General features: G+C 36.8%; 1 pseudogene across 1 annotated transcript; it reads right to left on the bottom strand.

Annotated features, from left to right (window-relative positions):
* Positions 1–21,836: 21,836 nt before the first annotated feature.
* LOC306663522 (heterogeneous nuclear ribonucleoprotein A1-like) lies at positions 21,837–22,794 on the bottom strand (annotated as a pseudogene). Its single transcript has one exon. The product of its transcript is annotated as a heterogeneous nuclear ribonucleoprotein A1-like (transcript).
* Positions 22,795–23,134: the final 340 nt, after the last annotated feature.

The raw sequence follows: 23,134 nt of genomic DNA, 5'->3' as shown, positions 1-23,134 counted from the left end.
AACAGCTTTCCTTGGAACTCTGGAAGACAGGCTCTTGGTAAGTTGCAGCAGGTAGATTTTCAGCAGATCCACCTAGAGAGAGACCACAACTCTGCTTTCCAGTGACCCAAGGTTGTACCCTCTCTAACGAGATATGGATCCCAACCCTGGGCTGCTGCTTCTGTTAAGTGTTCAATCTCAGTCTAAAGGCTGCCTTATATCTGCTATTCCCATGTTCTTTAGAGTTCTTATGTCTTTTTTTACTAGCCAACTCCACCTTACTCCAGTGTTCCATGACAGCAGATTTTTTTATTTAAATTTTTTCCTTTTCAAGTTATTATTTAATTGCTCTCTTTTGAGTGGATCCTGATAGAATTTCCTCTATTTTACAAATAAAACTTATGTGAAGAAACATTATAAATTTGTGAAAGTTCCTGCAACTAGCAAGCAAAAACTAGGAATCTGCATCCAAGCAGTGTGATTTTAGAGCCTATGCACCTAACTACCACTTGCAAATATAATAAATACATTTTATTCCATAAACTTGCCAATGCTGTGATATAAAGTGCCTTTTATGTTTGTTCCACATTTGGGGGTTGACACAAATGGTTGTGTAAATATACTACAACCCTATGATTCCATAACTTTCCATCACGTATCATATTTTGTATTGCTTTATTCACTGTTTTTTAAATCTTTTCAATAGAAACAAGAGACATAATTTTAGTCTTTTCTTGGATATTAAGTATTCCCAATCATGTTCATTTTCTCCACATAAGTCAACTCTAGTTTTTCATGTGAATACACGTTTTGTGGGAAGTGCATGTGTTACCCAGTTCAGCAGGTTGCATGTGGTTTTTGAGTGTTTCTTCAAACCATACTTGAAACCAACCATATAATCAATTACCAATGGTAAAATATTGGAACATAGACAATGTCTATGTGCGCATTTTTGAAACCTTATTATAATTCTGCATATAGCATAAATTAAAAAGCTAAAAATCTAAAGAAATCAGAATGAAAGTACTAAAGAGTGAAAACTGTGATCGGTTCGAGGTAATGGTGGTAGATGAGGAGAGAGGGACAGAGTGTGAGAGGAGAACCCCTCCATGTTAGGAATGGATAGCCATATTTAGTTTCTCCAAAGACTGAAAAAAAATTAAATAGTTAAGTCAATGATCTCTCCCAACCTCCAAAATTATAAAAAATAAAAACACAATCAATAGTTTCTGTCCTATAATTTGGGCTTTTTTTTTTTTTCATCAAAATCAAGAAAAATTTCTTCTTTGAAGACAGGCAATTGAATTCTGGATGTCACCTTAGGAATGTGTGAATAAGTAAGTGGTGTCCTCACCTTACAGTCAGGAAAATAGCATCATCTATGGTGTAACTTGGCTCTGCTACTCAGTATTGGTACCATCATTATGTCTCCAAAGTGACAGCTTTACTTTTCTGAAAAGAATTTAATTGGTTAAAAAACCTGCTGCTTGTTCTGCTTGTCCTTTTCTTTCTCTCAGAGGGGAAGGATGAAAGTCAAAGAGGGAGTGTGCAGGAAACCTCTGAGGGACCTGTGCGGTGGACCTCTCCTATGACCTTTGTCCCAGTCTTTTCATTCCTCACCACAGAGATTCCACAAAAACTGTCTGGAAGCTTATGGGAAGCAGAACTGGGTTCCTGTGGTTAGCTACACATATGTTCAGAAACCAGAGTCCATGGTAAGCTGATCATTTTGTTTGTAATAATATCAAGTATAATTCTGCAGATCTCTTTTTTATTGTGTATCCATGTGCGTATTCCAAGCATATGTTTACATATTGTATAAAGCACGTGTTATGCACTAGTTTACGCTCTCATAAACAAAATGACTGTTTGCTGTGCTACTTCAATCATGGGTCACCTGTATTTTGATTATTGTGATTTTTTTTCTTAACTATGCCCAAAGGATATTATTTTAATCCATTTTGCCAAGAAAAAACCCATGTTAGCAATGTGAGGGGTTTCCCCCCCCCTATTTTGTCTTCTTTCAGTTAATTTTAACTTCATTATTAAGATGAATTGTAATGATGTTTAAAACCCCAGAGGCAAACTGGCTTCATTTGATTTCTTCTGGTAGATGAAAAAGAAAAAAAAAAAAAAACTGTTAGCAGTTCCAATCTTCTGTGAAATGTGCCCTGTGCTTTGTGCTTACATTTTTAATGTGCCTTTCAAAATAGAATTGATTTCGTTCTTTCTTTTAAAATATAAAGCAATAAATATTTTATAAGGGAAAGGATAGTTTTTTTTTTTTTTTTTTTTTTTTCTTTTTGGGATATGAGCAACTGACAGAGTAAAAACAATCTCACTATACTAAGCAGTTGAAAGCAAAACAATGCTGCGTAAAATCAGTTGGAATTTGCAAAGAAAGTTACCTAAAGATGCAACTTCTTTGACATGTGTTCTCTGGGGAAGAGAATTCTGTCCTGATAATTCACAAGGTCTGTCCTCTGCTCAGGCTGTTTGACCTCCTAAACAAACGGAAAGAATGTAAATAATGAATACTATCTGGAATTCACTCAAAGGAAAATATGTAGATTTGTGGTAGAATTTCAGGCATGCTTATGAAATAAATGATACATTTTCATGAATCATATGGCTTCTTGTAATATAAACTTCATTTCATAGAAAGAAGATATTCATTTTTTTGTTAAGCTCCATGTTCAGAACTTGGGGTCCAGTTCAACCACATATTAGTTTTTACACTACCCTTTTCCATTCATTTATGTTACAAACATTAATTGAGCACCTTTTCTGTGCCTTCTGCTGTGTTGTGAAAGATAAAAAAGGTAAATTAATCTGGGCACAGTGGCACATGCCTGTAATCCTAGAGTCTCGGGAAGCTTAGGTAGGAGAATTAAGAGTTCAAAGCCAGCCTTAGCAAAAGTGAGGCGCTAAGCAACTCAGTGAGACCTGTCTCCAGACAAAATACAAAAATAGGGCTGGGGATGTGGTTTAATGGTTGAGTGCCCCTGAGTTCAATCCCTGGTACCCCGCCTCCCCACAAAAAAGGGCGAATTAAACCCAGATCTTGTCCTCAAGGAACTTCAAGTCTAATGGAAGAAAGTGACAAGTGCATATTTACGTTCATGGAAGACAAAAACAAAAGTAATTGCTGTGTGAAAAGTGGGTAAAAAAATTGCAGGGGAACTCGGGACTGCTTTTTTGCAGATGGCAGGGAGTATGTAATGGAGCAGCTTTGGGTGTGGAAGTTGTTTTTTGTGAGAGCTCAATCTGACTGATTTTTAGTAAACAGAGGCATTTGCAATTGCTGCTGCTTCTCCATCTTTTCTTTCTTGTTAGGGCAGTGGCTTCTGTGAACTAAAGGGTCCCTTACAACCCTGTTGGTAACAACCCCAAACTCCCTTGCCAGCCTAATTATTAGCAAATTGCTCTTGCTAGATCAATGGGCACACTTTCAAGTCTAATAAGAATTAAAAAAAAAAAAAAAAAACTGTTCAAAGCTGAGATACTTCTAGTCCTACAGAGAGATTGATTTCTTTTATGAGGCTCTGAATTACCTTAACAAACTTACTTTAAATTCCAGCTAACATTTTATGTTTGATACCATGAGGAAGGAATGTTTTCTTCTATAATCCTCTTTCTCCAGTTAATTTTTCATCATTTCTCTGGGTAAATGTACTTCCTGATTCAAAGAGCTTTTGCTATGTTCAAGTTCAACTTGGATGTTTAAAGCAATAAATATTTATCATTATTATTACTTCTCGTTCATGTGTTTGGGTGCTCAGCTGGGAATGATGTGATGTCTCAATGTGGTTCTTCATTATTTGGTGACAGTAGGAGCCCCAAGAGCAAGCAAGAGAGGACAGATTCCAACGCACACTTCCAAAGTCTTTTGAAATGTGTTGCTAATGTCCCCTTGACCAAAATAAGACACAGACCTAACTCCATTTGAAAAGTTAAGGAAAAAAAAGATTATACACTTTGATGGGAAAGGTGGCAGTCACATTGCTAAAGGCCATTCATACAAGGAGGTGTGAACAAACATGAGGTTACTACTTCAAAACCAGTATATATACACAATGGAGTTTTATTCTTCCATAAAGAAAAATGAAATTATGGCATTTTCAGAAACTACACTTTACTTGATGATGACTTCATCTCTTACAGGTCAGCAAGAGGTAGATTCATAAGATAATGACGTTTGGGAGTAGATACTCTATGGAAGACATTAAAGGATCCAAGTATGAATGGACTTCCCCAGATCTTTCTGCTATTACAAGTTTTATCATCTTATAACTCTTTACTCTTGAAAGTTTTGGCAACTGTACTAGACTAGATGTTGACAGAAGCATTCATGGCCAAAACAGAGGTTCTAAAACAAGTGAAGCTTGTCAAAGAAAAATATTACATTAATCAAGATGAGCAGACAGAAGTTGATTTTATCATAATATCATTGCCAGCAATAGGGGAGAGCAGAGACCAAGTTTGGATACTCAGCTTTAGTGAAACAAAAGTCAGAGGGATTTTAAGTCCTGGGATGAGCAAGTGGAAAAGTGCCATAGGACACTGGAGGGGAGGTTGATTCATGGCATTTGTCCAGAACATTTAGTTCTGAGTTTGTAATAAACATATATATATATATATATATATATATATATATATATACACACACACACATATACATATATATGTATACACACACACACACACACACACATATATGTATGTAATTAAACCACTTGTGTTTGCCACTTGGCACCCACTAAAATTAAACTCCTACCTTCCCACTGAAACCAAGAGATAAGATGCTGTCTCCTTTCATGTTTACATATCCAGGAAATGATTCCCAGGTCATTGAGAAACACATTTCCTGGGTTGTAAAACTGGCAAGAGGCTGGGAGAAGATTTACATACATTTCAAGGAGGCAGAGAAAAAAAATGCACAAGTACAAATTTTCTAAATAAAAGGAAGGTTAGGAGCTTGGAGCCAGGAAGATGCCTGTGTAAAGTGTAGTTGAAGCTGAGGAAAAATTTAAGATCAGCTTGGTCAAACTGTCCAGGAGCAAAGCAATGTATTTTGTATCTCTGCATAGGGATACCAGAAATAAATATCCTCCTCACACAACGGCTTTCTGGAAAAGTATAACATTGTAACCAACTTAACATTTTAATCATTATTTGACATAATTTAAAATATTGCTAAGGAAAATTTCTGCTTATATGTTTAATTTTTTTCCTAACCCATAGTCAATATTGTCTCTCTCTCTCTCTGTCAGTGTCTTTCACCCTAGTATTCCTCTGGGTCCTCCATAAAGGGTTCTGACATGATCATATGTATATGAAGGGTATAACTTAGTGACATCTCCATCAAAGACAAGGTAGCTGACATGTAGTCTATAGAACAAGAAAATGGGCCTTAGAAAATTAAATGATTTGCACAGAGCTGTAGGAATCAGTACAACAAAGATGACCTTTGAGCGCAGGTGTGCCTGACTGTAAAGTCTGGGTTATAAACAGACCTCCAACAAATCAGTCTTGTGCCAGATCCTGGGTTACTTTATGGATGTCTCCAAGTCTGTCTTAAGTGGCTCTTAATTTAGTATTTGTTTCTCATTTTCCCTGCATTATAGTATACATCTTTTCATAAAACATGAATAGTCACTTATATCACATGGCCCTCTAGTTACTGAACCCAGCAGTCAGGTAAGGACCTGATATCAGTTTTACAGGGATATTGGGAAAGAAAATGGTGCTGTTCTATGGAGGAAGTATGGAGGAAAATAGTTTTGTTTGTTTGCTTTCTTTTTAGTTCTCAACTAGTAGAATGGAAGGAAGAAAGGAGAAGTTACTCTATCTAAGACACCTGAAGACAGCATGGCATAGAATAAGTGATGTATGGCCTTGATAAGCTAAGAGAAGGGGCTGTATTGGAAACACCCTCATGTTCTGATAAGTCATATTTCCATCAATAGGATATATCTCATTAACTTTCTTCATGTGAGATTTCTAAACCATTTTTTTTTCAAGACTACTGTTTTCTTCTTGCAAAACTTGATATTCCATCTGGTCTGAATATTGTTAGTAGTTGGGCTATTCTTAAAAAAAAAAAATTCTGAAAAATAATTAGCCATCTCGACAGATCTGTGGTTCTGATAAAACATCCCTTTACTCTCTTAGAAGTTCTGTTTCATTACATTCCTCTTTGGAACATATTATGCAATTAGCAGTTTTTCCATTCCTGTGAGTTTTGGAAGAATGAACAGTGAGACCTGACATGTTTCCACAAACACAGTGATTCAGCAACATGGACAAATTCCCTTTGTGAGATATCCAGAAACTAATTGAAAGATTTCTGCATCCTGAGCTAATGTGAAATCAGAATCAAAGAAGCTGGTAAAGAGATTCAGGAACCCTGTCACCGGAAACACTCCTGGCATAGCACCATACAATTAGGAAGAAATCCTCTAGCTCCCAGCTTCTCCCAGGAGAAAGAGGGATTTTGTTCATGTGTACAACAGCCTGTCTTTTCTGAGGCTACCCTGGCCGCTGACACCTATCTTGCGAGTCCTGGAGCTCTCATGGGTCTGGCATAGGCTACCTCCCCTTCAACTCTGCCCAGGGCAAGAAGACAAAAACAGCAGTGACCTGCTTCTCCCTGGGAAGAGAAGAAATTGTAGAGGACTCTGGAAGTTGCTGGCTGGGCTGCTTGGTTTGGGTCTTTCCCTCTATGAAGACATTCTGTGAAGATTGGAAAAAGTTTCTACTTTCTTGAATGCAGACACTAATACAGAGACTCAAGGGAAATTAAGATGTTCCCAATGAAGAAGCAATATAAATTCTCTAGGGGACAAAAAACCTTATGAAATATAATTATATGATTTAGTTAAAACAGAAGTCAAAATAACCTCACAAAAATGCTTAGGAAAGTCAAAAGAACAAAGTAAGAATTTCAACAAAGAGGTAAAATATTAAAAGTGCCAAACATAAATCATAGAGATAAAGAACGCAGTAACCAAACCAAAAAATTCACTGATGGGTTTTAGTAGCAGATTACATTAAGCAGATGGAAGGATAAGTGAACTGGAAGCCAACTAATTGAAAGCAGTTTGATATGGAGCAAAAATAAAAATAAAAAATAAAAAAGGGCAAAAACACCATAATGAACATATGGGACACCAACAAACTGACCAATAATGGAAGTCCCAGAAACCAGAAGAGAAAGGAAAAGGACTAGAAAATTTATTAAAAGAAATGATGGATGAAAAATCCCCAAATGTAGGGTAAGAAATGGACAACCATATTCAAGAGGTCCAAAGCACACAATAAAACAAACTGATAGAATTCATACTTAGAATATTTTTAATCATTGTCAAAAGTCAAAGACAGAATTTTAAAAGCAGCAAGAGAGAAGCAATTTGCCACATGTAAGGGATGCCCCAATAGAATTTTCAGTAAAAACATGGAAGCCAGAAAGGTGTTGCATGATGTTGTCAAAGTGCTGAGATAATACAACAGTCAACCAAGAATACCAAACCCAGCAAAACTGTCCTTGAAATTAAGAAGAGATACTCTTTCAGAGAGAAAACTTGCGGGAGTTCATCACTACTAGACCTGCCTTATGAGAAATGCTAAAGGGAATTCTTCAAGTTGAAATGAAGGGATACTAAACAATAATAGGGTGGTATATGAAAGTATAGAACTCAATGGTACAGGGATATGTAAGTAAATACAGAATACTCTCTTACTGTACTTCTAGTGGGTAAACTACTTTTAGTTCTAATTTAGTTATAAGAAAAATATTAAACATAACCATACCTGATAAATATGATAAAATATAAATAATATGAATGGATGTAAATTGTGATAACAATTACATAAAATGTGTGGGTGGAAAATTAAAGAGTGAAGTTTTTAAATATGATTGGATTTAAGTTACTATTGCTTAAAATAGCCTTATAACTATAAACTATTTTATATAAGCCCCAAGGTAATGACACACACACATAAACACACACACACACACAAACACAATAACTATGCAAGTCATAAAAAGAAAAAAAAAAAACAGGTGTGTGGAATCAAAGCATATAAATACAAAGAAAATCAACAGAACACAAAGGAGACAGCAAAATAGACAAAGAAAGACAAAAAGTCTAATAGAAAATAACAAAATGGCAACAGCAAATCTTTCCCTATTGATATCTACTTTAAAGGTAAATGAAGGCTAGAGATATAGCTTGGTACAAGGCCCTGGGTTCAAACCCCAGCACTGCAAAAAAAAAAAAAAAAAAAAAAAAAAAAAAAAAGTAAATGAATTGAACTTTCAAATCAAAAGACACAGATTGGCCAAAGGGATTTTAATAAAGTAAGACCAGTTCTGTCCATAAGAGACTTATTTCAGTTTCAGGGATACACAGACTGAAAGTGAAGCAATGATAAAAGATACTTTCATGAAAAGGGAAACCTGAATAGACTGGAGTGGCTATCCTTATATCAGGCGAAGTAGATTTTAAGTCAAAAGCTGTCACAGGTGGGCTAGGGTTGTGACTCAGTGGTAGAGCACTCGTTTAGTACACATGAGGCTCTGAGTTTGATCCTCAGCACCACATAAAAATAAAATAAAGGTATTGTGTTCACCTACCACTAAAATAAAAAATATAAAAAAAACTATAACAGGTGACAAATGAGGATATCATATAAAGACAAAATTGTCAATTCATGAAGTGGGTATACCCCTTGTATGTACATACACACACAACATCAACCTAGCTACATATAACAAACATGCAGAGAACAGAAGTAGCAATAGAAAGATAATGATAATAGGAGACACCAAACTCCAATTTCAGTAATGGATAGAACATCCATACAAAAGATCAATAGGAATAGAGCACTATAGACCAAATGGACCTAAAAGACATACAAAACATTTCATTCAAGAGTGGTAGAAAAGAAAAAAATTTAAGAATACACAGAACTTGAAGAGCTATCATCCTTTTTTTTTATGATTATAAAAAGGGAATTTATTAGACTGGCTTACATGACCAGAAGCTGGATAGTTCACAATGGCTGTCTGCAGCCAGAGAGCTGGAAGAACCAGCAGCTATGCAGTCCAAGATGTAGAAGCCTCAGAACTAGAAAGATCAACAGGGCTACCCTAGTCCAAGACCAAGGCCTCTGGAAACTACCTGGAGAATCACTGGCAGAGTCTGCTTTAGAAGAATGAAGAAGCAAGACTTGATATCCTCAGACAATCAAAGCAGCGATCAAGAACCAGTTCAAGAAAAACTGAGCTTGCATCTGCATCTGCTTCCTTGTTCTTCCAGCTTTTATTCCATCCTATGGGCAGTGCTGCCCATGCTTAGGGAGGGTCTTCATATTCCAAGCATTCCTAGACCCATTTGAGCTATCATCCTTAAGAAGGCTAATTGCTTGCTCTATTTCTGTAAGGTACGTCATTGGGATTTTAATTGGAATTGCATTGAATTTGTATAGCACTTTAGGTAGTATGGCCATTTTGACAATATTAATTCTTCCTATCCAAGAACATGGAAGATCTTTCCATCTTCTAAGGTGTTCTTTAATTTCTTTCTTTAGTGTTGTATAGTTCTCATTGTAGAGGTCTTTCACCTCTTTTGTGAGATTGATTCCCAAGTATTTTATTTTTTTCAAGGCTACTGTGAATGGGGTAGTTTTCCTAATTTCTCTTTTGAAGATTCATCACTTATGTATAAAAATGCATTGGATTTATGGGCATTGATCTTGTAACCTGCTACTTTACTGAATTCACTTATGAGTTCTAAGAGTTTTCTGGTGGAATTTCCAGGTTCCTGTAAATATATAATCATGTCATCAGCGAACAGGGATAGTTTGAGTTCTTCGTTTCCAATTCGTATCCCTTTAATTTCTTTGGTTTGTCTAATTGCTCTGGCCAGAGTCTCAATTCATCTGGAAGAATAAGAAACCCAGAATAGCTAAAGCAATCCTTAGCAGGAAGAGTGAAACAGGGGGTATTGCAATACCAGATCTTCAACTCTACTACAAAGCAATAGTAACAAAAACGGCATGGTATTGGTACCAAAATAGAAAGGTAGATCAATGGTACAGAATAGAGGACATGGACACAAACCCAAATAAATACAATTTTCTCATACTAGACAAAGGGGCCAAAAATATGCAATGGAGAAAAGATAGCCTCTTCAACAAATGGTGCTGGGAGAATTGGAAATCCACATGCAACAGATTGAAACTAAACCCATATCTCTCACCATGCACGAAACTAAACTCAAAATGGATTAAGGACCTCGGAATCAGACCAGAGACCCTGCAGATTATAGAAGAAAAAGTAGGTTCAAATCTTCACCTTGTTGGTCTAGGATCAGACTTCCTTAACAGGACTCCCATAGCACAAGAAATAAAAGCTAGAATCAACCACTGGGATAGATTCAAACTAAAAAGCTTTCTCTCAGCAAAGGAAACTATGAGCAATGTGAAGAAAGAGCCTACAGAGTGGGAGAATATCTTTGCCAATCATACTTCAGATAGAGCACTAATCTCCAGAATCTATAAAGAACTCAAAAAACTCTACTCCAAGAATTCAAATAGTCCAGTCAACAAATGGGCTAAGGAAATGAATAGACACTTCACAGAAGAAGATCTACAAGCAATCAACAAACATATGGAAAAATGTTCAACATCTCTAGTAATAAGAGAAATGCAAATCAAAACCACCCTAAGATTCCATCTCACCCCAATTAGAATGGCGATTATCAAGAATACGAGCAACAACAGGTGTTGGCGAGGATGTGGGGAGAAAGGTACACTCATACATTGCTGGTGGGGCTGCAAATTAGTGCAGCCACTCTGGAAAGCAGTGTGGAGATTCCTTAGAAAACTTGGAATGGACCCTCCATTTGACCTAGCTATCCCACTCCTTGGCCTATACCCAAAGGACTTAAAATCAGCATACTACAGAGATACAGCCACATCAATGTTCATAGCTGCTCAATTCACAATAGCCAGACTGTGGAACCAACCTAGATGCCCTTCAATTGATGAGTGGATAAAGAAACTGTGGTATATATATACACAATGGAATATTACTCAGCCATAAAGAATGATAAAATTATGGCATTTGCAGGCAAATGGATGAAATTGGAGAATATCATGCTAAGTGAGATAAGCCAATCTCAAAAAGCCAAAGGATGAATGATATCGCTAATAAGTGGAGGATGACACATAATGGGGGGGAGGGAAGGGTTAGTGTTAGTGTTAGAGTTAGGGTTAGGGAGGGGGGCAAGTATGGAAGAAGGAAGTACTGTATAGAGGGTAAAGAAGGGTGGGAGGGGTGGGGGGAAGGGAAAAAAATAACAGAATGAATCAAACAACATTACCCTATGTAAATTTATGATGACACAAATGGTATGCCTTTACGCCATGTACAGAGAAACAACATGTATCCCATTTGTTTACAATTAAAAAAAAAAAAGAAGGCTAACATCACACCAAATTTCTTTACTAACATGTAGTGAAACTGAAAATCAATAGAAAAAAGAAAGCTTAAAATTTTAAAAAGTGCACATTAAATGTCTTTTTTTAACAATATAATTTATTTAGGTTTTTTGAAAGAGTTTTGACAAAGTTCCAAAACAAAAGCTGTATTTAAAAGATAATTATAAATTGATGAAAATATTTTATTCTAAGGAGAATATTGGATAAAAATAAACTCCAGAAATACATGAATATTTTTAAAAGATAACTAAAAAACTTTGATAATATCTGCTTTCTGAGTCATATTCATGTTTTAAAGTACATTAAGTAGGCTGAGCACAGTGGTGAATGCTTATAATCTTAGCTACTTAGGAGACTGAGGCAGGAGGATCTTGTAAACTTGAGGCCAGCTGTGATAACGTAGCAAAACCCTATCTCAAAATAAAAAAATAAAAAAAGCTAGGGATGTAGGTTAGTGGTAGAGCACCCCTGAATTCAATCTCCAGTAGCAAAAAAGAAAAAAAATTCATTAAGCAATGAAAACTTTTTCCAGAGTACACTGACAAGCATTAATTGAAAGTGATGATATTTCTATAAAAATAATTTTAATTGGTGCATATTGATTATATGGAATAGTGGGTTTCATTGTGGCATATTCATATATGCATATAATATAATTTGATCAATTTCACTCCCCAGAACCTCCCCTCAACCTCCCCTTCCCTTTTCCCTTTCCTCTACCCTAATGGTTTACTTTTATTTTCATGAGAATCCCTTTTTCTTCCTGTTTTCCCTCTAGCTCCCACATATGAGAGAAAACATACAGCACTTGTCTATGTTCTCACATTCCATCTATTTTTCTACAAATCACATAATTTCATTCTTCTTCTTTTTTTGGGGGGGTGGGGGGTGGGGAGTGAGAGAAGAATGGAGGAACTTTAGATTATGTAGAAGGAAATGAGGGGGGTATGAAAAGTTGTGGAATGAGACAGACATCATTACCCTATGTACACGTATGATTACACGAATGGTATGAATCTACATCGTGCACAACCATAGAAACAAAGTGATGTACCCATTTTTGTACAATGAATCAAAATGCAGTCTGTTAAAAAATTAAAAAAATATTTTATTATTCTTTATGGCTGACTACAATTCCTTTGTGTATATATACCACATTTTCTTTATCTATTCATCAACTGACAGACACCTAGGCTTGTTTCATAATTTATTATGAATAGTGCTACTATGAAATGGGAAAAAAATGTATCTCTAAAGCAAGCTGTCTTTAATTCTTTTGGACATATACCAAGGATCATGATATATATAACTGCGTCATGTGGTTTTTTTTGATGAACCTCCATAATGATTTCGGTAGTGGCCGTACTAATTTACATCCCCACCGTTGGTGTCTTACGGTTCCTTCCTTTCCCCTACATTCTCACCAGTATTTAACGTTATTTATATTCTTGGTGATTGTCATTCTGAGATGGAATCTCAGTGCAGTCTTGATATGCAATCCCCTGATGCCCAGAGATGTTGAACATTTCACATAATTTTCAATGATTTATATTTCTTTTGAGACATGTCTGTTTAGTTCATTTACCCATTTATTGAATGGGTTATTTGGATTTTTTCCGCTGTAATGTTGAGTTTTGGAGTTACTTGTATATTCTACATGTTAATATTTTGTCAGAAGAGTAGCTGGCAAAAATTTTCTCCCATTCTGCAGGTTTTCTCTTCATGCTATTAATTATTTTCTTTGCTGTGCAGACTTTTTAGTTTAACGCCTTTCTATCTATTGATTCTTGGTAGTGTTTTTTTGAGCTAAAGGAATTGTATTAAGGAAGTCATGACCTATGCTTATGTGTTGGAGTGTTGACCCAATGTTTGCTTCTAGTAATTGAAAAGTTTCTAGTCATATTTCAAGATCTTTGATTCATTCTGATTTGACTTTAATGCTGGGCAAGAGAGAGGGATCGTCCTCAATCTTCAACATATACATACAGTTTGTTAAAGAGACTGTCATTTCTGTAGCGTATATTGTTGGACCCTTGTTAACAATCAGATAATTATAACTGTATGGGTTTTTCTTTGTTTCCTACTCTGTTCCATTGGTCATGTATCTATTTTTATGCCGCTACCAAGTTGATTTTGTTATTATGGCTCTGTCATGTAATTTGAAGGTGGGTATTGTGATACCTCCAGTTTTTCTGTTTGTACTTATAATTGCTTTGGTTATTGAAGGTCTTTTGTACTTCTATATGAATTCTAGAATTGTTTTTTCTACTTCTGTGAAGAATATCACTGTATTTTGATGGGGATTACATTGAATCTGTAGATCACTTTGGTAGCATGGCCATTCTAACAATATTAATTCTGCCTATATATGAATATGGGAGGTCTTTCCAGAATCTCTTTCTTTCTTCAGCATTCTGTAATTTTCTTCATAGAGAGGTGTATTACCACTTTGGTTAGATTTTTTGCTAGGCATTTTTTTAAGGTATTGTTGAGTAGAATTTTTTTTTAAATTTCTTTCTCAGTAGTTTCATTATTGGTGTAAGAAAAGCTTTTAATTTTTGTATGCTGATTTTGTATGCAGATGCTTTGCTGAATCAGTTCTGAAGGCTTTACATGGAGTTTTAAGAACCTTTTTGTATAAGATCATATCATCTACAAACAGAGATAAATTGAGTATTTCCTTTTCTATTTGTCTCCCTTTAATTTCCTTCTCTTACCCAATATCTCTGACTAAAACTTCAAGTATTATATTGAATATAAGTGGTAAGAATGAATGTCCTTGCTATATACCTAATTGCATAGGAAATTCTTCCAGCTTTCCCTCATTGAATATGATGTTGGCTTTAGGTGTCCTACATATAGACTTTATGATGTTGAAGTAAGTGTCTTTATTCATAATTTTTCCCGGGTGTTTTTCTTAAATCATAAATTGCAGCTGGACTTTGTCAAAGGCTTTTTTTTTTTCTGCATTTATGTAGAATATCATGTGATTTTTGTCCTTGATTCTATTTATATGTTATATTTATTTATTTGTGTATTTGTGTATGTTGAACTGTACTTGCATCCTGGGAATGAAATGAAATTGATTGTGTTGTATAATATTTGTGTGTGTATGTGTGTGTTTAGTTGTAGATGGACACATTACCATTTATTTATTTATTTATTTATTTATTTATTTATTTATTCATTTTTAAGTGGTGCTGGGGATCAAACACAGTGCCTCACATTTGCTAGGCAAACGTTCTACCACTGAGCCACAACCCCCAAACCAGTGTATTGTTGAATTAGATTTACTAATATTTTCTTTCTTTATTTTTTTATTGTAAACAAATGGGATACATCTTGCTTCTCTGTTTGTACATGAAGTCAAGGCATACCATTTGTGTAATCATAAATTTACATAGGGTAATGTTGTTTGACTCATTCTGTTATTTTTTCCCTTACCCCCACCCTCCCACCCCTCTTTTCCCTCTATACAGTCCTTGCTTCCTCCATTCTTGCACCTCTCCCACCCCCCATTATGTGTCATCATCCACTTATCAGTGAGATCATTCGTCCTTTGGTTTTTCAAGATTGGCTTATCTCACTTAGCATGATTTTCTCCAATTTCATCCATCTGCCTGCAAATGCCATAGTTTTATTATTCTTTATGGCTGAGTAATATTCCATTGTATATATATACCACAGTTTCTTTATCCATTCATCAATTGAGGGGCATCTAGATTGGTTCCACAACCTTGCTATTGTGAATTGAGCCTCTATGAACACTGATGTGGCTGTATCTCTGTAGTACGCTAATTATAAGTCCTTTGGGTAGAGGCCGAGGAATAGGATAGCTTGGTCAAACGGTGGTTCCATTCCAAATTTTCTAAGGAATCTCCACACTGCTTTCCAGAGTGGCTACACTAATTTGCAACCCCACGAGCAATGTATGAGTGTACCTTTTTCCCCACATCCAAGCCAACACCTATTGTTGCTTGTATTCTTGATAATTGCCATTCTAGCTGGGGTGAGATGAATCTTAGAATAGTTTTGATTTGCATTTCTCTTATTACTAGAGATGTTGAACATTTTTTTATATATATCTTGATTGCTAATAGATCTTCTGTGAAGTGTGTTAGCCCATTTTTTGATTGGGTTATTTGTATTCTTGGTGTAGAGTTTTTGAGTTCTTTATATATTCTGGAAATTAGTGCTCTATCTGAGGTATGAGTGGCAAAAATTTTCTCTCATTCTGTAGGCTCTCTCTTCACATTGCTGATAGTTTCCTTTGCTGAGAGAAAGCTTTTTAGTTTGAATCTATCCCAGTTATTGATTCTTGCTTTTATTTCTTGTACTATGAGAGTCATGTTAAGGAAGTCTGATCCTAAGCCAACAAGTTGAAGGTTTGGACCTACTTTTTCTTCTATAAGATGCAGGGTCTCTGGTCTGATTCCGAGGTCCTTGATCCATTTTGAGTTGAGTTTTGTGCCCGGTGAGAGATAGGGGTTTAGTTTCATTCCATTGCATATGGATTTCCAGTTTTCCCAGCACCATTTGTTGAAGAGGCTATCTTTTCTCCATTGCATGTTTTCGGCAATTTTGTCTAGTATGAGAAAACTGTATTTATTTGGATTTGTGTCCATGTCCTCTATTCTGTACCATTGATCTACCTGTCTATTTTGGTGCCAATACCATGCCATTTTTGTTACTATGGCTTTGTAGTATAGTTGAATTTCTGGTATTGGGATACCCCCTGCTTCACTCTTCTTGCTAAGGATTGCTTTAGCTATTCTGGGTTTCTTATTCTTCCAGATGAATTTCATGATTGCTTGCTCTATTTCCGTAAGGTACATCATTGGGATTTTAATTGGAATTGCATTGAATCTGTATAGCACTTTTGGTAGTATGGCCATTTTGACAATATTAATTCTGCCTATCCAAGAAGTTGGGAGATCTTTCCATCTTCTAAGGTTTTCTTTAATTTCTTTCTTTAGTGTTCTGTAGTTCTAATTGTAAAGGTCTTTCACCTCTTTTGTTAGATTGATTCCCAAGTATTTTATTTTTTTGAGGCTATTGTGAATGGGGTAGTTTTCCTAACTTCTCTTTCTGAAGATTCATCACTTATGTATAAAAATGCATTGGATTTATGGGCATTGATCTTGTAACCTGCTACTTTACTGAATTCACTTATGAGTTCTAAAAGTTTTCTGGTGGAATTTCCTGGTTCCTCTAAATATATAATCATGTCATTAGTGAACAGGGATAGTTTGAGTTCTTCTTTTCCAATTTTATCCCTTTAATTTCTTTGGTTTGTCTAATTGCTCTGGCTAGAGTTTCGAGGGCAATGTTGAATAGAAGTGGTGAAAGAGGGCATCCCTGTGTTATTCCAGTTTTTAGGGGGAATGCTTTCAGTTTTTCACCATTTAGAATGATATTGGCCATGGGCTTAGCGTAGATGGCCTTTACAATGTTAAAGGAATGCTCCCATTATCCCTATTTTTTCTAGTGTTTTGAGCATGAAGGGATGCTGTATTTTATCAAATGCTTTTTCTGCATCTATTGAAATAATCATGTGATTCTTGACTTTAAGTCTGTTGATATGGTGAATGACATTTATTGATTTCCAGATGTTGAACCAACCTTGCATCCCTGGGATAAAACCCACTTGATCGTGGTGCACTATCTTTTAAATATATTTTTGTATGTGATTTGCTAAAATTTTGTTGAGAATTTTTGCGTCGATGTTCATTAAGGATATTGGTCTGAAATTTTCTTTCCTCACTGTCTCTGTCTGGTTTAGGTATCAAGGTGATAATGGCTTCATAGAATGAGTTTTGAAGGGTTCTCTCTTCTTCTATTTCATGGAATACCTTGAGGAATTTTGGAATGAGCTTTCTTTAAAGGTTTTGTGGAACTCAGCTGAGAACCCATCTGGTCCCAGACATTTCTGTGTTGTTAGGCTTTTGATGACTTCTTCTATTTCATTACTTGAACTTGATCTATTTAAATTGTGTATGTCCTCCTGGTTCAGTTTAGGTAATTCATATGTCGCTAGAAACCTGTTCATGTCTTCGACATTTTCTATTTTGTTGGAGTATAGATCTTCAAAATAGCTTCTAATTATGTTTGTATTTCAATTGTGTCTGTCATGGTATTTCCTTGTTCATTCCAAATTTCAGTAATTTGAGTTTTCTCTCTCCTCTTTGTTAGTGTGGCTAAAGGTTTATTGATTTTGTTTATTTTTTCAAAGAACCAACTATTTATTTTGTCAATATTTTCTATTCTTTCGTTTCAATTTTATTGATTTCAGCTCTGATTTTAATTATTTCCTGTATTCTACTACTTTTGGTGTTTCTCTGTTCTTCTTTTTCTAGGGCTTTGAGCTATAGTGTTAGGTCATTTATTTCTTGATTTTTTTCTTCTTTTATTGAATGGGCACCATGAAATAAATTTTCCTCTAAGTACTGCTTTCATCGTGTCCCGGAGATTTTTATATGATGTATCTTTGTTCTCATTTACCTCTAAGAATATTTTTATTTCCCCTCTGTTGTTTTCCATTCATCATTCAATAGCATATTATTCAATTCCTGGTGTTGAAGTAATTTCTGTTTTTTAGTCTGTCATTTATCTCTAATTTCAATTCATTATCATCTGATAGAATTCAAGGTAGTATCTCTATCTCCTTGTATTTGCTAACAGTAGCTTTGTGTCATAATGTATGGTCTATTTTAGAGAAGGATCCATGTGCTGATGAGAAGAAAGTCTATTCGCTCTTTGTTGGATGACATAGTCTATATATGTCTGTTAAGTCTGAATTATTGATTGTGTTGTTGAGATCTGTGGTTTCTTTGTTCAATTTTTGTTTGGAAGATCTGTCCAGTCGTGAGAGAGGAGGCGTGTTAAAGTCACCTAGTATTATTGTGTTGTTGTTTATTTGATTACTGAAATTGAGAAGGATTTGTTTGACGTCCATGAATGAGCTACTCTTTGGGTCATAGATATTTATGATTGTTATGTCTTGCTGATTTATGCTTCACTAAAGCAGTATGTAATGTCCTTCTTTATCCCTTCTGACTAGTTTTGGCTTGAAGTCCACATTATCTGATATGAGGATGGATACTCCAGTTTTTTTGCTGAATCCATGTGCGTAGTATGTTTTTTCCCATTGTTTCACCTTTAGTCTATGGGTATCTCTTTCTATGAGATGAGTCTCTTGCAGGCAGCATATTGTTGAATCTTTCTTTTTAATCCAATCTTCCAGTCTATGTCTTTTGATTGATGAGTTCAAGCCATTAACATTCAAGGTTATTATTGAGATATGATTTGTATTCTCGGTCATTTGGCCCAGTTTTGTTTTTTTTGACACAACTTGGTTTCTCCTTTATTTGGCTATTCCTTTAGGGTAGTTCCTTCCTTTGCTGATTTACATCGTTGTTTTTCATCTCTTCCTCATGGAGTATTTTGCTGAGAATGTTCTATAGTGCTGGCTTTCTTTTGATAAATTCTTTTAGCTTTTGTTTATCATGGAAGGACTTTATTTCATCATCAAATCTGAAGGTAAGTTTTGCTGGGTATAAGATTCTTGGTTGGCATCTGTTTTCTTTCAGGGCTGGAAAAATGTTGTTCCAGGCCCTCTAGCTTTTAGGGTCTGGATTTAAAAATCTGCTGATATCTGTATTGGTTTCCCTCTGAATGTAATTTGATTTTTTTTTCTCTCACAGCTTTTAAAATTCTGTCTTTATTTTGTATGTTAGGTATTGTCATTATAATGTGCCTTGGTGTGTTTCTGTTGCAATTTTCTATATTTGGAGTACTTGATTTTCCATTTCATTCTTCAGATTTGGGAAATTTTCTGATATAATTTCATTGAATAGATTGTTCATTCCTTTGGTTTGTTTCTCTGTGCCTTCCTCAATCCCAATAATTCTTAAATTTGTCCTTTTCATGATATCCCATAGTTCTTGTAGATTCTGTTCATGATTTTTTTACCATCTTCTCTGTTTGGTCAACTTTGTTTTCAAGATTAAATATTTTGTTTTCAATGTCTGAAGTTCTGTCTTCCAGGTGTTCTATCCTATTGGTTATGCTTTCTATGGAGTTCTTAATTTGGTTTATTGTTTCCTTCATTTCAAGGATTTCTGGTTTTTTTTTTTTTCAGTATCTCTCTTTATTCAAATGATCTTTTGCTTCCTGTATTTGCTCTTTTAACTGTTCATTGGTGCGATCATTCAAAGCCTGCATTTGCTCTTTCATTTCATTGTTTGCTTATATGATCATTTTAATTATGTACATTCTGAACTCCCTTTCTGACATTACTTCTACCATGCTGTCATTGGATTTTATTGATGTAGCATCTAGGTTTGTTTGGGATATTTTCTTCCCTTGTTTTCTCATATTGCTCAGTTATCTACCCCTCTAGTAGTGAAACTCTGAGATATTGCAGATTTCCTCTATTGACTTATAGTATCCCTGTAGATTTCCAATAACTCACCTCCCAGCCTTCAGTAGCCTGAAGTCTGGAGAAACTTGATAATGCAGTGCTCCACAAGAAAGCTGCCCCTCTAGGGGTGGTGGCCTTCAGGTGGGGTATATTCCCTGTCAGTGGGCAGAGGTGCCTACACTTGTTGACTGATGATCAGCCAAAGGGGGACTAGACTGTAGGCTGGGCCATGGCTGGTCTGGGACTGTGACTCTGGTTCTACTGCCCTGGTGGGGAAACCCCGCCCAGAGGGGAAGACTCACCTGGTGGGGAAGTTTCACTGGGCAGCTCTCCTCTGATAAGTTCCCTTTGATCCAGAACTACTGCCTGGGCTGGGCAGCCCTCCTCTGCGATGTTCCCAGGGGTCTGGACATACCTCCTGGACCAGGGAGCCTCACCCTGTGAGTGAGTCTCTCACTGGGCAGCCCTCCTCTGTGACGTTCCCTAGGGCCCGGAACTACCACCCAGGCCAGGGGGCCTGGCCCTGCGAGGGACTCCCTTGCTGAGCAGCCCTCCTCTACGATGTTCCTTGGGGACCGAACCTACCGCCCAGGCCTGGGACCCTCGCCCTGTGCTGAAGCCTCTTGCTGGGCAGCCCTCCTCTACAATGCTCCCAGTTGTCTGGGTTCACATCTCCAGTGGGGGAGTCTCACTGGGCCACTCTACTCCATGAAGTTCCCTGTGTTCCGGGACTACTCTCCTGTCCAGGGATCCTCACCCAGTGGGAGAGACTCACCCGGCGGCTCTGAGTTGGACTCGAATCTCTCAAACCCTCCTCTTCTTGAATCCTGAGTCCTGTCAAAGGGCCTCCCCTCTCCTGCAGGTGTCTCAGGAAGGGAGCCGCCCTTCCAATGATGATGGCCACACCCTCAGGAATAATTCAAAATGCCTGCACCAGCCTCCAAAGAAGCTGGGGAGCCCCAGCGAGGGTGCACTGAGTCAGCACAGAGGCAAGTGCAGTGTCCCTCAGCAGTTAGGGGGTCAGGCAGGCAGGCCCAGCAATGGCGTCTGATCTCTGTGTGGGGGCCGGGTGGCTACACTTATTTTCATCAAGGGTATTATCTGAATTTCCGTGAAGTATCCTTATCTTGTTTTGGTATCAGAATGATACTGTGCTGGTATCAAAGAATGAGTTTGGAAGTATTCTCTTTTTTTCTTTAATTCTATTTATGAAATGAGCTACATTTTTCAATATCTGTAAGTTAAGCCAGCATTGCATCTCTGGAATGAAACCAACTTGGTCAGGGTGTACAATGTTCTTAATGTGTTTTTGAATGTGGATTGTTAATATTTTACTAACAATTTTTGTGTCTATATTCATCAAGGATATTGGTCTGTAGTTTTCTTTCCTTTATGCAAATTTATCTGGTTTTGGTGTCAAGGTCATATTGGCTTCATAGAATGAATTTGGGAGTGTTCCCTCCCTTTCTATTTCATGGAATTAGTTGAGGAGGATTGACATTAATTTTTCTTTAAAGGTTTGGTAGAACTTAACTGAGAATACATCTGGTCCTAAGTTTGTCTTTTGGGGAAGGCTTTTTTGTTGTTGTTGTTTTTAAAGACATATTTATTCAGCCTCATGATCAGAATATTACATTTAGCAATCAACAGCATGGGTACAAAAAAAAGTCATTAAAACCCTTTGTTGGAATGGTTTACACTTTCCAGAGAACAGAAACTAAAATAACCTATCGTACAACTAATCACACATACAGTCCTCGAGTTTTTTTGCCCACACACATGAGTATTGTCTAAACCATGTCTTCTTTGTAGCAGCTTGGCCCTGCCACCACTGTGCTTGGCTGAGTTCACAAATCTGTTGTAACCTGTAGCTTCCCTGTCACTCTTCTGGCCCTCCTCTCCTGCGAAGCTTTGTTTTCTAGCAGTATTAAAACCTTCTGCCACTGCCACAGCTACTGCTGCTGCCTAAACCACATAGCCACCTTGGTTTTGTGGTTTGGCAAAGTATTGGCCTCCACCACCATAAGGTCCAGAGTTTTTGCCTCCAAAGTTTCCACCCTCAGGGGTCCAAAATTTGATGAATGATTGTAGTAATCGTCAAAATCATTGTAGCTTCCGCCACCTCCAAAACTGCTTCCATCATTACCAAATCCATTGTAGCCATCCCCACTGCCACCATGTCCACCTCCACCACGGCTGCCACCAAAGCCACTGAAGTTCCCTCCACAACCAAAATTGTCATTTCCACCAAAACCACCTCCGCGACCACCACCAAAGTTTCCAGAACCACTTCGACCTCCTTGACTAGATGAAGCACTGGCCATCTCTTGCTTTGACAGGACTCTCCTTGCTTCACACTCACTTCACAGTTGTGGCCATTCATGGTAGGCTATTTCCAAATGACATCTTATCCACAGAGTCATGGTTGTCAAAAGTTATGAAAGCAAAGCCCCTCTTCTTTCCACTGCCTCAGTCAGTCATGATTTCAATAACTTCAATTTTCCAGTACTGTTCAAAATAATCTTGTAGGTGATATTCTTCAGAATCCTTTAATGTCACCAACAAAGATCTATTTCACAGTTGAGTGGAGCCCTGGTCTTTGAGAATCCTCTCTTGAGACAGCTCTCTTTGGTTCCACAGCTTTTCCATCCACCTTGTGTGGTCCTGCATTCATGGCTGCATCCACTTCCTCCACAGTGGCATAAGTGACAACCCAAAACCCCTGGAGTGCTAGGTGTTTGGGTCTCTGGTTACCACACAGACCATGAGTGTTCCCCATTGCTCAAATGACTTCTCAGAAACTCATCAGTTGTTTCAAAGCTTAGCCCTCCGATGAATAGCTTCTGCAGCAGTTTGGGCTCTTCAGGGAACTCTGATTTAGACATGACGGAAGTAGGAAGAAAGACTTTAACGATGCTTTCTCGGTGGTGTCCACAGGCAGATGGGGAAGCTTTTTATTACTGCTTCAATCTTGTTACTTGATATTGGTATGTTTAGGCTTTCTATATCCTCTTGATTCAATTTGGGTAGGTCATATGTTTCTAAAAATTTGTCAATATCTTCTAGAGTTTCCAATTTATTAAAATGTAAATTTTCAAAATAGTCTCTAATGATTCTCTGGATTTCAGTAATCTTTGTGGTGATAATTCCCTTTTCTTCATAATTTTGTTGCTTTGAGTCTTCTCTGTCTTGGTTAGTTTGACTAAAGGTTTATGAATAGTTTCT

This window comes from Sciurus vulgaris, assembly GCF_902686455.1.
Source record: "Sciurus vulgaris genome assembly, chromosome: 6".
In the NCBI taxonomy this organism is placed as follows: Eukaryota; Metazoa; Chordata; class Mammalia; order Rodentia; family Sciuridae; genus Sciurus; species Sciurus vulgaris.
This window is presented reverse-complemented; position numbering and strand designations above follow the sequence as displayed.